The 12,122-nt window shown below is 39.2% G+C and overlaps 1 protein-coding gene across 2 annotated transcripts in view; it reads right to left on the reverse strand.

Annotated features, from left to right (window-relative positions):
- LOC129707390 (solute carrier family 12 member 5-like) overlaps positions 1–12,122 on the reverse strand; it is a 568,649-nt gene that overhangs the window by 153,816 nt on the left and 402,711 nt on the right. The gene's annotated exons all lie outside the window — the stretch shown is intronic.

The following is a 12,122-nucleotide window of genomic DNA, read 5'->3' on the forward strand; positions in this document are numbered from 1 at the left end:
GGGTATTAACGGAGACTCAGCGCCTATATGAGTAAAGCAACTGAAAAATGTATTGATTTAGAGGGACACTCTAAACGTCAGAACATAAGGATTGCTGGAATTACAGAGGGCTGAGAGAAAGATAAAAACATCCGTGATTTCACTGCTGAACTTCTACAACACACTTTACAACTGGATGCAAAACCTCTGCTGGACCGAGCACACAGAGCACTGAGAGCTCGGCTGAAAGCCGCCGCCCCCCCAAGATATCTGATATTGAAGGTGCACTACGATCATGTTTTAGAAGAGATTTTGATGAAAATTGGCACCAACAGAAATTTAATATTCCAAGGTGACAACATTCGTATTTTCAGAGATTACCCTGCTGAGGTTGTTAAGAGAAGAGCACTTTTTAATGACACAAGAACAATTCTCAGGAAGATTCCAAACCTAAGATTTGGACTACTGTACCCAGCCAAGTTGCGAGTCACCTACAAGAATACAGAAACCTTCTTTACTTAGCTCGGAAGACTGAAAAATCCTGGGGGGGCTGAATATCGTCATATGGCTTTTATAGTCGGCAGATAATAGACTGGACTTTAAGCTGTTATAACTTAAGATCTATGTTGGCTGAACAAGTTAATTTGCTATTAATTATTACTAATTATTACTAATTAAAAATTATCATAAATTACTATAAATGAGAAACTTAAGCAATACTTGATTTATGCTTATCTTTAACAATTAACTAACACTTTTTAGGGGAGAAAAACTGTCCTACTGTTGGATTCATTTCCCTTGGACCTGTCCTGTTTGCTTCCCCTTTTTTTTATATCATTTTTTATTGGAAATTTAAAATAAAATGGAGCTGGTATTATTTTTACAAAAGCTACGGAAGTCGTTAGATTTTTTGCCACATTAGAGTGTCTCTCACTAACTACAATAACTGTAGTTGTAGTTTTAGTTGTATTTTTACTTTTCCGGCACTCTTCTAATTCTGTACTCACTTTTCTTATTTCTAATTTTTACCTCACTATTAAGATTTTTTTTTTTTTTGAGACACTTTTGGGAGAAAGATCAAATAGATCCAAAACCCATCCATCGTTGTCAGGTGGAACGCTGTGTTTAATGTGTTGAACCATTTACGTTTCTACAGACTATTTAACCCATAGAATGCAAGACACTACCATGAAAATTGGGGGTAAAGGAATTACATTCTGTAGTTGGAATGTCAAGGGCGTTAATGAACCAATTAAAAGAGGCAAAGTACTAACACATTTAAAATTACTTAAGGCTGATATAATGTTCCTTCAGGAAACCCATCTTAAAAATGAGGCAAATAATAGATTGAAAGCCAAATGGATTGACAAATCATACCATTCATTATTCTCTTATGTCAAGAGGGGTAGCTATCTTAATTCGTAAGGGTTTACCACTCAAACATATCTCATCTATCATTGATACCGAAGGTAGATATGTTATGTTACTGGGTGAATTGCACTCAACAAGATTGATATTAGTTAATATCTATGCACCAAACTTTGATAACCCGTTATTTTCTTAAGAAAATATTTAAAACTATCCCAGAATTCGGACGGTATAATTTGATAATTGGAGGAGATTTAAATTGCACATTAGATCCCTATTTGGACAGATCGTCAACTCAAAAAAAAAAAATCCAAGACGTGTGAACTATTAAATTCATACATAAACACTGCCAATATTAAAGATGCTTGGAAAATTGAAAATCCCTCAGGGCAAGAGTATTTATTTTATTCTCCAATGCACAAAACTTACTCAATAATTGATTATTTCTTAGTGGATTCCAAACTTATTCCTTATATGTATCTCAAAATATCATAACATTATTATTTCTGATCATTCTCCCTTAACTTTTATGGTAAAAGTACAAGGAATATTGGAGATGCAGACACACTGGAAATTCAATCAACAAATTCTAAATGACAGGTCATGTTATGACTTCCGCAACATGCAGATTAAAATGTTTTTTCAGATGAATGACCTTCCAGAAATATTTGCTTCCTTTCTCTGGGAAACATTTAAAGCATTTGTCAGAGGGTGTCTTATTGAATTTCCAGCTTCTCAAAACAAGAAGAATCGAGCTAAACAACATGAATTAGAAAGAGAGATAAGACAGTTAGACATAGAAAATGCGATCACTCCTTCTATGATAAAACATAACAAAATTGCTGCTCTCAAATAAAGGTTAAATCATATACTCTCAGCTCAAATTTTAAAGCTATTCCAGCATACTAAACAAATCCACTTTGAATTTGGCGATAAACCACAGAAATTGTTAGCCCGTCAACCGCAAATTAGAGGACAAACGAACAATCTACAAAATCAGATCAGATAAGGGAGATTTGCTCACACTACCTAAGGACATTAATGATAGATTCTTGCAATATTACCAGACACTATACTCAGCAAAAACAACAGACAACTCAGTGAACATGCAAAATGTTCTGCAGAAATGCAACCTCTCAGGTTTAAATGAGAGAGAGAGAGATTTATTGGGCGCAGAAATAACATTAACAGATATTGAAGAAACTATCAGATCTTTGAAAAATGGAAAGACCTCTGGCTCCGACGGTTTGAACAATGAATTTTATAAAAAAATTTAGTGACATTTACAGACTTTATATAGCTATGCTTTTAAACAACAGATAGTGCCACAAACTCTGACTGAATCAACAATAACACTTATTCCAAAAAAAAAGTATCTTGAAGACCCTGGTTTATATAGCCCTTTTAAGCACTGATCTGAAGATACCAGCCAAAATCCTAGCTCACAGATTAAGTTTGGTTATCCACAAGTTAATACATCCCTACCAATGAGGTTTTATCCTGAAACGATATTCATTCTATAATCTGAAACTTTCGTTTAATATAATATATTCAAATAGAATATGAAATGAAGATTAATCAATCATTTCGTTAGACGCTGAAAAAGCATTTGATTAGGTGGAATGGCCCAACCTTGTTTCTGTGATGGAAAAATGTCATCTCGGTGAAAACTTCTGTTCATGGGTGAAACTCCTATATACAAACCCAACAGCTAGAATATTGACTAATCAAATGTTATCACCTAATTTTCATTGATCCAGAGGGTGTAGACAAGTATGTCCACTTTCCCCGCTCTTATTGTTGGATTGGAAACCAAGGGTTTCTGCCCGAAACGTTGCCTATTTCCTTCGCTCCATAGATGCTGCTGCACCCGCTGAGTTTCTCCAGCATTTTTGTGTACCTTCGATTTTCCAGCATCTGCAGTTCCTTCTTAAATACTTTAGGAGAGCCTTTATCAGAACTACAACACTTGATGAAGACAGCTCATCACCATCTTCTCTGGGGCAATTATGGATGTGCGATAATTTTTGCACTGCCAGTGATGCTCAGAAGTTGAAAAATTAATATATAAAACATATCTTGCTTGCAGAAGCTGTTCATACAGATAGTGCAAGAATGTCACAAGTAATCATCACATCTCTGGTCTGTGTAATTAAAACGAACATGTGAATAGCTGAGATTCTGATATATATACACATTCCCTTACATAAACAATGATACATGCTGTAGGAAATGTTCTTGTACACCCTCACATCAATGATTTTATTCAAATTGCACAATTTGTAAGGGCCATTAAAATGTAGCTTAAGTGGTTTCTGACCTGCTGCGATATCTCTCTATACAGTTCTAGTTCATAGATAAGGAAGAAGTACAAGATGGATATAGATTAGTTTTAACCACCAGCTAAAATTAATCGTCAGCTGCACAGCTGAAAAATAGACAGCTTATCAAATGTCTGATTGTTGATCTAAATCTAATTTCTAATGAAATTTGGCCTATTGACCGGAAAACTATCTTCTTATTCAGGACGTGTCTGAGTTTTCTGGCTCCAATTGTATGTTCTGATTTCAGCATTTCTGGTATCCAAACACTCTCCCCACCATCTATTCAGTAATGAATTTCAGCCATGCTTGGCTTTGATAGTTTTATGATTTTGCCACTTTGTCCATCGTATTTTAGAGGTAATATTTTCCTTGTACTGTTTACAGACTGGTAGAACTGACATCAAACAAAAATCTGTGTGATGATATGGTGGTGTTTATTATGCAACCTGTGATTATTTTAGTTTTGTTTAGAGATACAGCTCGGAAACAGGCCCTTCGGCCCACTGAGTTCACACCGACATGCGATCCCCAAACACTAACACTCTCCTACACACACAAGGGACAATTTACACTTGTACTAAGTATACAAATCCAAGCCAATTAATCTACAAACATGTACGTCTTTGGGGTGTTTTTCATTGTTTCCCCCGTGACCAGTCTCGATCTCAGTCTGACAATGATACTGGCAGTCTTGCCTTCTGTCCCAATACGGTCATGCTCGCCCCCAGAAGGCCAGAGTCAGTGGCTGAGTGTTCATTAACATACATGTATCTGAAGTAGTCAAATGGAGTTTGCTCATTCTCACTGTGACCATGTGGGTTTTCTTTGGGTGGTCTGGTTTCCTCTCACACTCCTCTCACACTCCAAAGACTTGCTGGGTTGTAGGTTAATTGGCTGTGGTAAAATTTGTAAATTGTCCCTAGTGTGTAGGATAGTGTTAGTCTACAGGTCGATGGATAGCAGAGACTTGGTGGGCTGAAGGGCCTGTTTCCATGCTGTATCTCCAAACTAAACAAAACAAAACTAAACTAAATTAAAATAAACTAAAAAGAAGGGCCTTTTGAGCTTTGGAAGTAATTTTAACACAGTCTTGCCAGGATGCAGGGTCTGCTTAAGAGAAAACTCAAATTACTTTCAACTCGGCTGACCAGCTAAAACTGTAACTGCTCCTTAATTTTCTCCATATCAGTAGTTATTGTCTGCCATCTGTGGAGTGGAGGATCTCTCCGCTTGGCAACATTCTTGGCTTTGCTAAAAGCCTTGCGATAAAGGCCCAGAATTTGTAGTCTATTGCAAAGTAACAGTTTTCCAATGTCCGGGAGGAAAGCTCCCTCCACTGATGTATGATATTTTTTATTATAGATCTATATGGGTGAGTGCACCTGAGCAAAAGAATGGGATCCTGGAATGCACCAAGATAGCTTTAATAGTCCTGCATCAAAAATGATGCTGCAACAATCTCAACTGTTCATCTGTGACTCAAACTGGCAGTAGTTCTACAGTAGATCAAACCCCATTGTGCAAATGAGCTCATTTTTGGATAGACCCAGTTCACCAGAAGTGAAGGATAATGACTGAAATTAGAGGTGCAAGTGAATCAAGTCAGCATTTATTGGCAATCTCCTCTCAACCTGAAATAAATTTTAATAAATCAGCGTGGGTGTGAAAAGCACTGTCATTTTGTCTTTCGGAGCTGGCAAAGGTAAGTATTATAAAGTAGATCAAATACCATTTGATTTAACCTTCCCTGATCAGAATGAGTAAACAGTGTCGTGTGCTGCATTCGAGATGGATTGGAACATATTGATTTTCTGTCATAATGAATGTTTGTATTAATAATTGGAAGTGCCTTGCATTTACATTTGAACTGCATGCCACCGTGCAAAGCTGATTGTGCCTATTCTCTTATGACCTTCATTGTATGCAGAGGATCCCTAAGTAAATTGGTATTGACTAAAGTGGACAGTCATATTGATATATCACTTTTTATTAATATTTTATTGGCTTTCTAGTTGCAGAATGATGTTCAAAAAGAAAACGCAGGAATATCAGCCAGCAATGGTGGATTGATAGCTGTGAGACGACAATGACTCATAGGATTATGTTCTGACCATTTTGTTAAGCAGACTCAATAGACAATAAATATACATGACAACATCTGATATTAGACAGTGTGTAAATTCTGTATATAACCCTATGATGATATGCAAGTTCAATACTATTGTTGGAGTGCTAATCACAATGTTTTCACCCAGAACTTGAAAGTGCCTTTGGTATTATTAATGAATGTGCATCTCCTAAATTTGTATTTATATTCTTGAAGCCTGCATCTCTTTTTTGAATTGGTATACTCTTTTAGGTATATAAATTAGTTATACAATATAACTAAAACCAATGTGAATATTTCATATAATATGGGAAATTGTTGCACCGAAGATGAAAAAAATAGGTCGCCCATCCTTCATTATCAAAGCACACTTTGAGTTAAGTAAAATTGAAGTGAATGGGAATCAGGGAAAAAAACCCAACTAATTGCTGGCTTGAGTCATGTCTTATTATAGGGATGTGATTGTTGGAGGCCAGTCAGTCCAAGGACTTCATTGAAAGAGTCTCTTGGTTGGGCTTAACCAACTGCTGCTGTTTTCATCAATGACCTTCCCTATACCATAACAGCAGAAATGTACAAACTCTCTGTTGACTGCACTTGGTTCAGTTTGTATTATGCCTCCTTCAATAGCCTATATCCACACTGCAGTAACATTTGCACCAGATTTAGACTTGGATTAACAAGTGCCAAATAAAACTTGCACCTCTCAGCTATAAAGAATCGAAAATTGCCAACGTCAGGAATCTTCCCCTTCAATAGTGTTATTATCTCCACTCCACTCACCATCAGCACCTCAGAAATGGTCATCTATCACAGGCTTACCTGGGAGAACAACATACATACTGTGGGTGTAATGGCATTTTTCCGTGACTAATAACTTACTTCTGGATTCTTTCTACCATGTAAAGGGCCTGTCCCATGATGCGAGTTCACCCAAGAGCTCTCCCGAGTACAAAAAAAAATAATCAAACTCGTGATACCTCATCATGAGTATTTTTTCAATCTTGGAAATTTTTCACACTTTTGAAAAAAACATCACAAGTTTCCGCGTTTCCCGAGTACCTGCCGTTAGCATTACGAGCCACTACAAGACATCCACGAGCTCCGACGTACCTGCTACGTACATTCTATGTACTTACCACGAGTTTGATTTTTTTTTAAACTCGTGAAAGCTCTTGGGTAAACTTCCATCGTGGAACAGGGCCTTAAGGAGTGTGACTAAATACTCTCCAGTTACTTGATTGGCATGGGTCTAACTATGGATGGGAAGGGAATGGAAGGTTATGGTCTGAGCGCAGGTATATGGGACTAGGGGAGAATATGTGTTCGGCACGGACGGGGTAGTAAGGGTCTTTGATGATGGAGATGGCTCTGTTGATACATCTCTTCCTGTATATGTCCAGCAGGAAGGGGAGTGCTGTAACTTGTTATATGGTTATATGGTTAACTACACATGAGAAGTTCAATATCATCCATGACAAAACAACTTGTTAGGTTAGGATCTCAAATCCCATCAGGATCTCAGCTCCAGCTCCGGCATGTCATTGCTTAAGTGCATCATTTCCCACCCATCTCCAGCAGCACGTCCCAAACCCCGGACCTAATAATTAATTATATAATGCAGCATCTATGGATAAGTACTACAACATAGATGTAGATTCTGCAAACTGACATTCATATCTCAAGTCACCAAGTATCTCTTGACTTCCAGATATGGCTGCAACATGTGAACGTCTGAGACATGACTGCTGTTTGGACAGTGGAACCTACAGCAGTAACTAGTGGCATTTGGCACAATGTGTGTCATTGGCAGGTTGAGGAGTGCCTCTTATTTGGCCAGTTTTGTTGCCATACACTACAATGTTTTTACAGATGCTTGACACGCTCAACATTTCCAGCAAGATCCTGCACGGTTCTTGGAGACACGATCAGAGGAGCAGGCAAAGAAACTAAGGTGCACATTGGCTTCACAATATTAAAGTCCACAGGCCCTGCGGTTGGAGCTTCGAACCCTGGCAAAGGGATCACAAGCTCCGCGATGTTAAGGTCCCGCAGATTCCTGTGGCTTGGAGCACCCATCGGTCTCCGGGAAAGGCCACCAACTCCACAATGTTAGGCCACAACGGGGACAGTTACGATATGGAAAACAAAATTGCATCTCTGTCGAGGTAAGAGATTGAAAAAAACATTCCCCCAACCACTCCACCCCACATAAAACAAACCAAGGAACACTAAAACATACATTTAACACATACTAATAATGACGAAAAAGAAGAAAGGACAGACAGGAGCGCCTCTTATTTGACAAGGTTTGTTGCCATTACAATGCTTTTACAGATGCTTGAAACGTTCAACATTTCCAGCAAGATCCTGCGCGGTTCTTGGAGACATGATCAAAGGAGCAGGAAAGAAATTAAGGTGCACATTGACATTTTGTTATCATGTGTAGAGATAACCATGTTTGAAGCACTCAGCAGGTCTGGGAAGGGAAACAGGGTCAATGTTCCAATTCAAGTCTACATCGTTCTTGACTGTACTTCCATACTTCCTCCCATCCAGTATGATGGCTTTGTAGAACACCTTTGTTTACTCCACAGTAGTGACTCAGGCCTTCCTGTCAAATGCCACATTGATTCTCCATTGCTCTCCCACAATGACCTATCTGCCTACACTGTTATAATGAAGCTCATTGTTAGCCTAAGGAACAACACCTCATCTTCCTGCAGTTTGCAAACTTTCAGATCCAGTATCAATTTAATAACTTCAGTTAGCGGTCTGTTTCAAGACTGGCCACTTTTGCCGCAAGTCTTCCTGCTGTGATATTGGCTCACGGTTTTTCTCTCTCTACTGGCAAAGTCTGCCTGGCTGAGCTTGCCTCACGGCCCCGCATTGAGCAGCTTTTATGTTCCTATGCTTTCTCACTCTCCAGTTGATCACATTCCATAGCTTAGTTCTTTATCTCTCAAATTTCCCCAAGTAACCCATCAATGGATGACCTCTACAACTTATCCCCGTGGCAACACTGACTTGACATTTATACCTGATGCCAATGAAGAGTATTGTAGTTTAAAGTTTCAGTATGATAGTGTTCTTTTCCAGGCTGATTTGCAAATAAGACCTCTACTCATTTGGGAAATATCCTGTGACTAAAGTCCAACAAGCAAATGTGATGGAGATGGGTTGGCAACGAGATATCTTTTTGACCAACCCCACAAGGGATTCATTTGGGAAATATGTTTGATATAATAACTTAAATGCTCTATTGACACTAGTATTGGCAAGAAAAGGTACGGTACACAAATTAGATTCCTTCTCTCCAGAGATGCTGCCTGTCCCGCTGAGTTATTCCAGCTTTTTGTGCCTATCATCGGTTTAAACCAGCATCTGCAGTTCCTTCTTACACAAGAATTAGAGCTGTATTTCACCCAAAAATAAATACAGAGAATCCTGGAAGAACTTAGCATATCAAACAATAGTTGTGTAGCAGGAAACTAAGTTAGTATTTCAGATTGATGATATGTTTGGTGATGTAGGTTCTGATGAGCATGAGGGGTAAAGTTCCAATTAATAATCTTGCTGTTGTAGTTCGCTGGCTGGTGACCTATTACTGACTACCTCCCTCTGAGTGCTGTCAAGCATGATGCTGGGAATCTAGTACACTGAAAGAATCGCACACCGCCAATTCCCTGCTGGAAATGAACTCAATCACTGCTTCAACCGGCAGCTTTCCATTCAAGAGCTGCATTAAAGAGTAATGCTTTACATTACTCTCTGTGAACAAAGTAACAGCTGTTATCAGCCTCACAGTGATGGTTTGTAAGGCTATTTTAAGCGCAAATTGCAAAATAGATGCAACCTTATGAATACAAAGAAAGAGCCTTCTCCAGTGTCCACACCCTCAGTTCTATTGAATATCTCTCACAGTATTTCTTGCTTGCCCCTGTCCCACTTAGGAAACCTGAACGGAAACCTCTGGAGACTTTGCGCCCCACCCAAGGTTTCCGTGCGGTTCCCGGAGGTTGCAGGTGGTACATTTCGCGAGGTTAATTCTGCCACTAATTCCCTTAAATATCTGCGCAGCAACTATTGGCCAAGTTAGTAAGTATAATTTCTTACCAAACCATCTTCATCTCTTTTGACACATAGTTCTGACCAAAGCATTTTAGTCCATGCCTTACGTGGCTCAGTGACAAATTTTTCCAGTGAGACAATTGATATTTCGCAACATTAGTTAATTTTAAGGCCATTAGAAGCAGGAGCAGTAGGTGCAGAAGAGATTTACCAGAATGTTGCCCAGATGAGAGAGTAATCACTATAAGGAGAGGTTGGACAAATTTAGATAGTATTCTCTGGAGCATTGGAAGCTGAGGGGAGACTTGATAGAAGTATATAAAATTATGAATAGGGTAGACTGACCTTTTGGTGGTAATGTCGAACACTCGAGGGCATTGCATTAAAGTTAGAGGGGGAAAGTTTAAAGGAGTTGTGCAGGACAAGAGTTTTTATTACGGAGTGCCTAGAACACACTGCCAGGGTTGGTGGTGGACGAAGATACGATAAAACACTCAGCAGCTGTGAACATTCGGAGGTGGACGGAGAGGCATGGACGAGAGAACTTCCCAGTTTCCTGATTAAAAATACAACAGGAACTTGCATTTTTATGGAAGTTTCTAGTTTGCAAAACGTCCTACTGTGCCTTATCAGGTATTACCAAATAAATCTGACCATTTATCCTGACATTTCCTTACGTGATACATTACTCCGTGTTTGGTCAAAGTGATGAGTTAATTTAGAGTTTAGTTTAGAGATGCAACTCAGATTCAGATTCAGATTCAGATTCAATTTTAATTGTCATTGTCAGTGTACAGTACAGAGACAACGAAATGCGACGGAGAATTTACAAAAGCCAATTAACCTACAACCCCATTTGTCTTTGAAACGTGGGAGAAAACCGGAGCATCCGGAGAAAACCCACGTGATCACAGGGAGAACATACAAACTCTATACAGATCGCACCCGTAGTCAGGATCAAACTCTGTTCTCTTGCTCAGCATCTCTACCGCTGTGCCATTGTGCAGTGGAAGTCAAACAAAAATGTCCTGAAAAAGGAGAAAGGTGAATAGATGGAGGGGTTTGGAGAGTGAATACCTGAGTTTAGTGCTGGGCAGCTGAATGTACAGCCACCAATCATAGCGCTACATATTCTCAACAGTGGTGCCCCACAGGGATGCTTTCTCAGCCCCCTACTACACTGTATAATGTTTCTACACATGACTCTGCAGCCAAATACCAATCCAACTCAATTTACAAGTTTGCATTCGACACCAGAGTAGTGGCTCAACATCAAATAAAGACAAGACGGAGTACAGACAGGAGATTCAAAACCTTGTAACCTGGTGCAAAGACCACAACCTCTCCCTCAATGTAGAAACAAAGAACTGCAAATGCTGGTTAATTCACAAAAGGACACAAAAGTGCTGGAGTAACTAAGCAGTCAGGCAGCATCCCAGGTGAACATAGATAGGTGACGTTTTGGTTCAAGACCCATCTTCAGACCCCCTCCCTCAATGTCAGCAAGACAAAGGAGATTGTGTTTGACTTCAGAAAGTGAAGCAGTAAACATACCCTGGTATAAATTGATGGCGTCTTAGTAGAGATGGATAATCAGAGACATTTAAAAATAATTGAAATTGATTTAATAATTATAAAGAAAAACATAAAATCATGAATTTATGTAAAGACACATTCAACTCCAATCAATTAAGAACATAAATATAGTTAAATGATTTAAAATAAATATAATGCTTATCTAATCTTAAATTTATGATGAAGGTCAGCAACCTCATTCAAGTGAATGGGTTGTACTAGAAGCAGCCTACATGGCTGATGTTAATGTGCTCAGTACCTCGGCTGACTAAGCTATGGAATGCCCCCACACTCAATGTATGCTCAAGCCTGCACTGCACCTAAGCAGTGGTTTTCTAAGGAACCACCAGCTTGCAATCTGGACAATCCACCCCAGTATCTCCATGTGCATAACCTGCAACTTAATGGTATGAACATTAAATTCTCCAAATTTCAGGTTACATCCCCCACAATTCTCTTTCCTTTTGATCTAGCCAGGTTCTCTCATCAACATATTACATTCCACACCTTCTACATGCCCACCACACAGTTCCTTTCCCTTCCTCCTACTTCATCCAGCTCTCCAAATTGCACACCTGCTCCCTGTTCTCACCTACCAACTACCGCCCCTCCGGTTCTACATTTCACTCCTCACCTCCCTTTCTTGTCAAATTACACCATCTGAACCACTTTGTCTTCCCCACTTACCACCTGCACCA

Source organism: Leucoraja erinacea, chromosome 21 (genome assembly GCF_028641065.1).
Source record: "Leucoraja erinacea ecotype New England chromosome 21, Leri_hhj_1, whole genome shotgun sequence".
NCBI classification, from domain to species: domain Eukaryota; kingdom Metazoa; phylum Chordata; class Chondrichthyes; order Rajiformes; family Rajidae; genus Leucoraja; species Leucoraja erinaceus.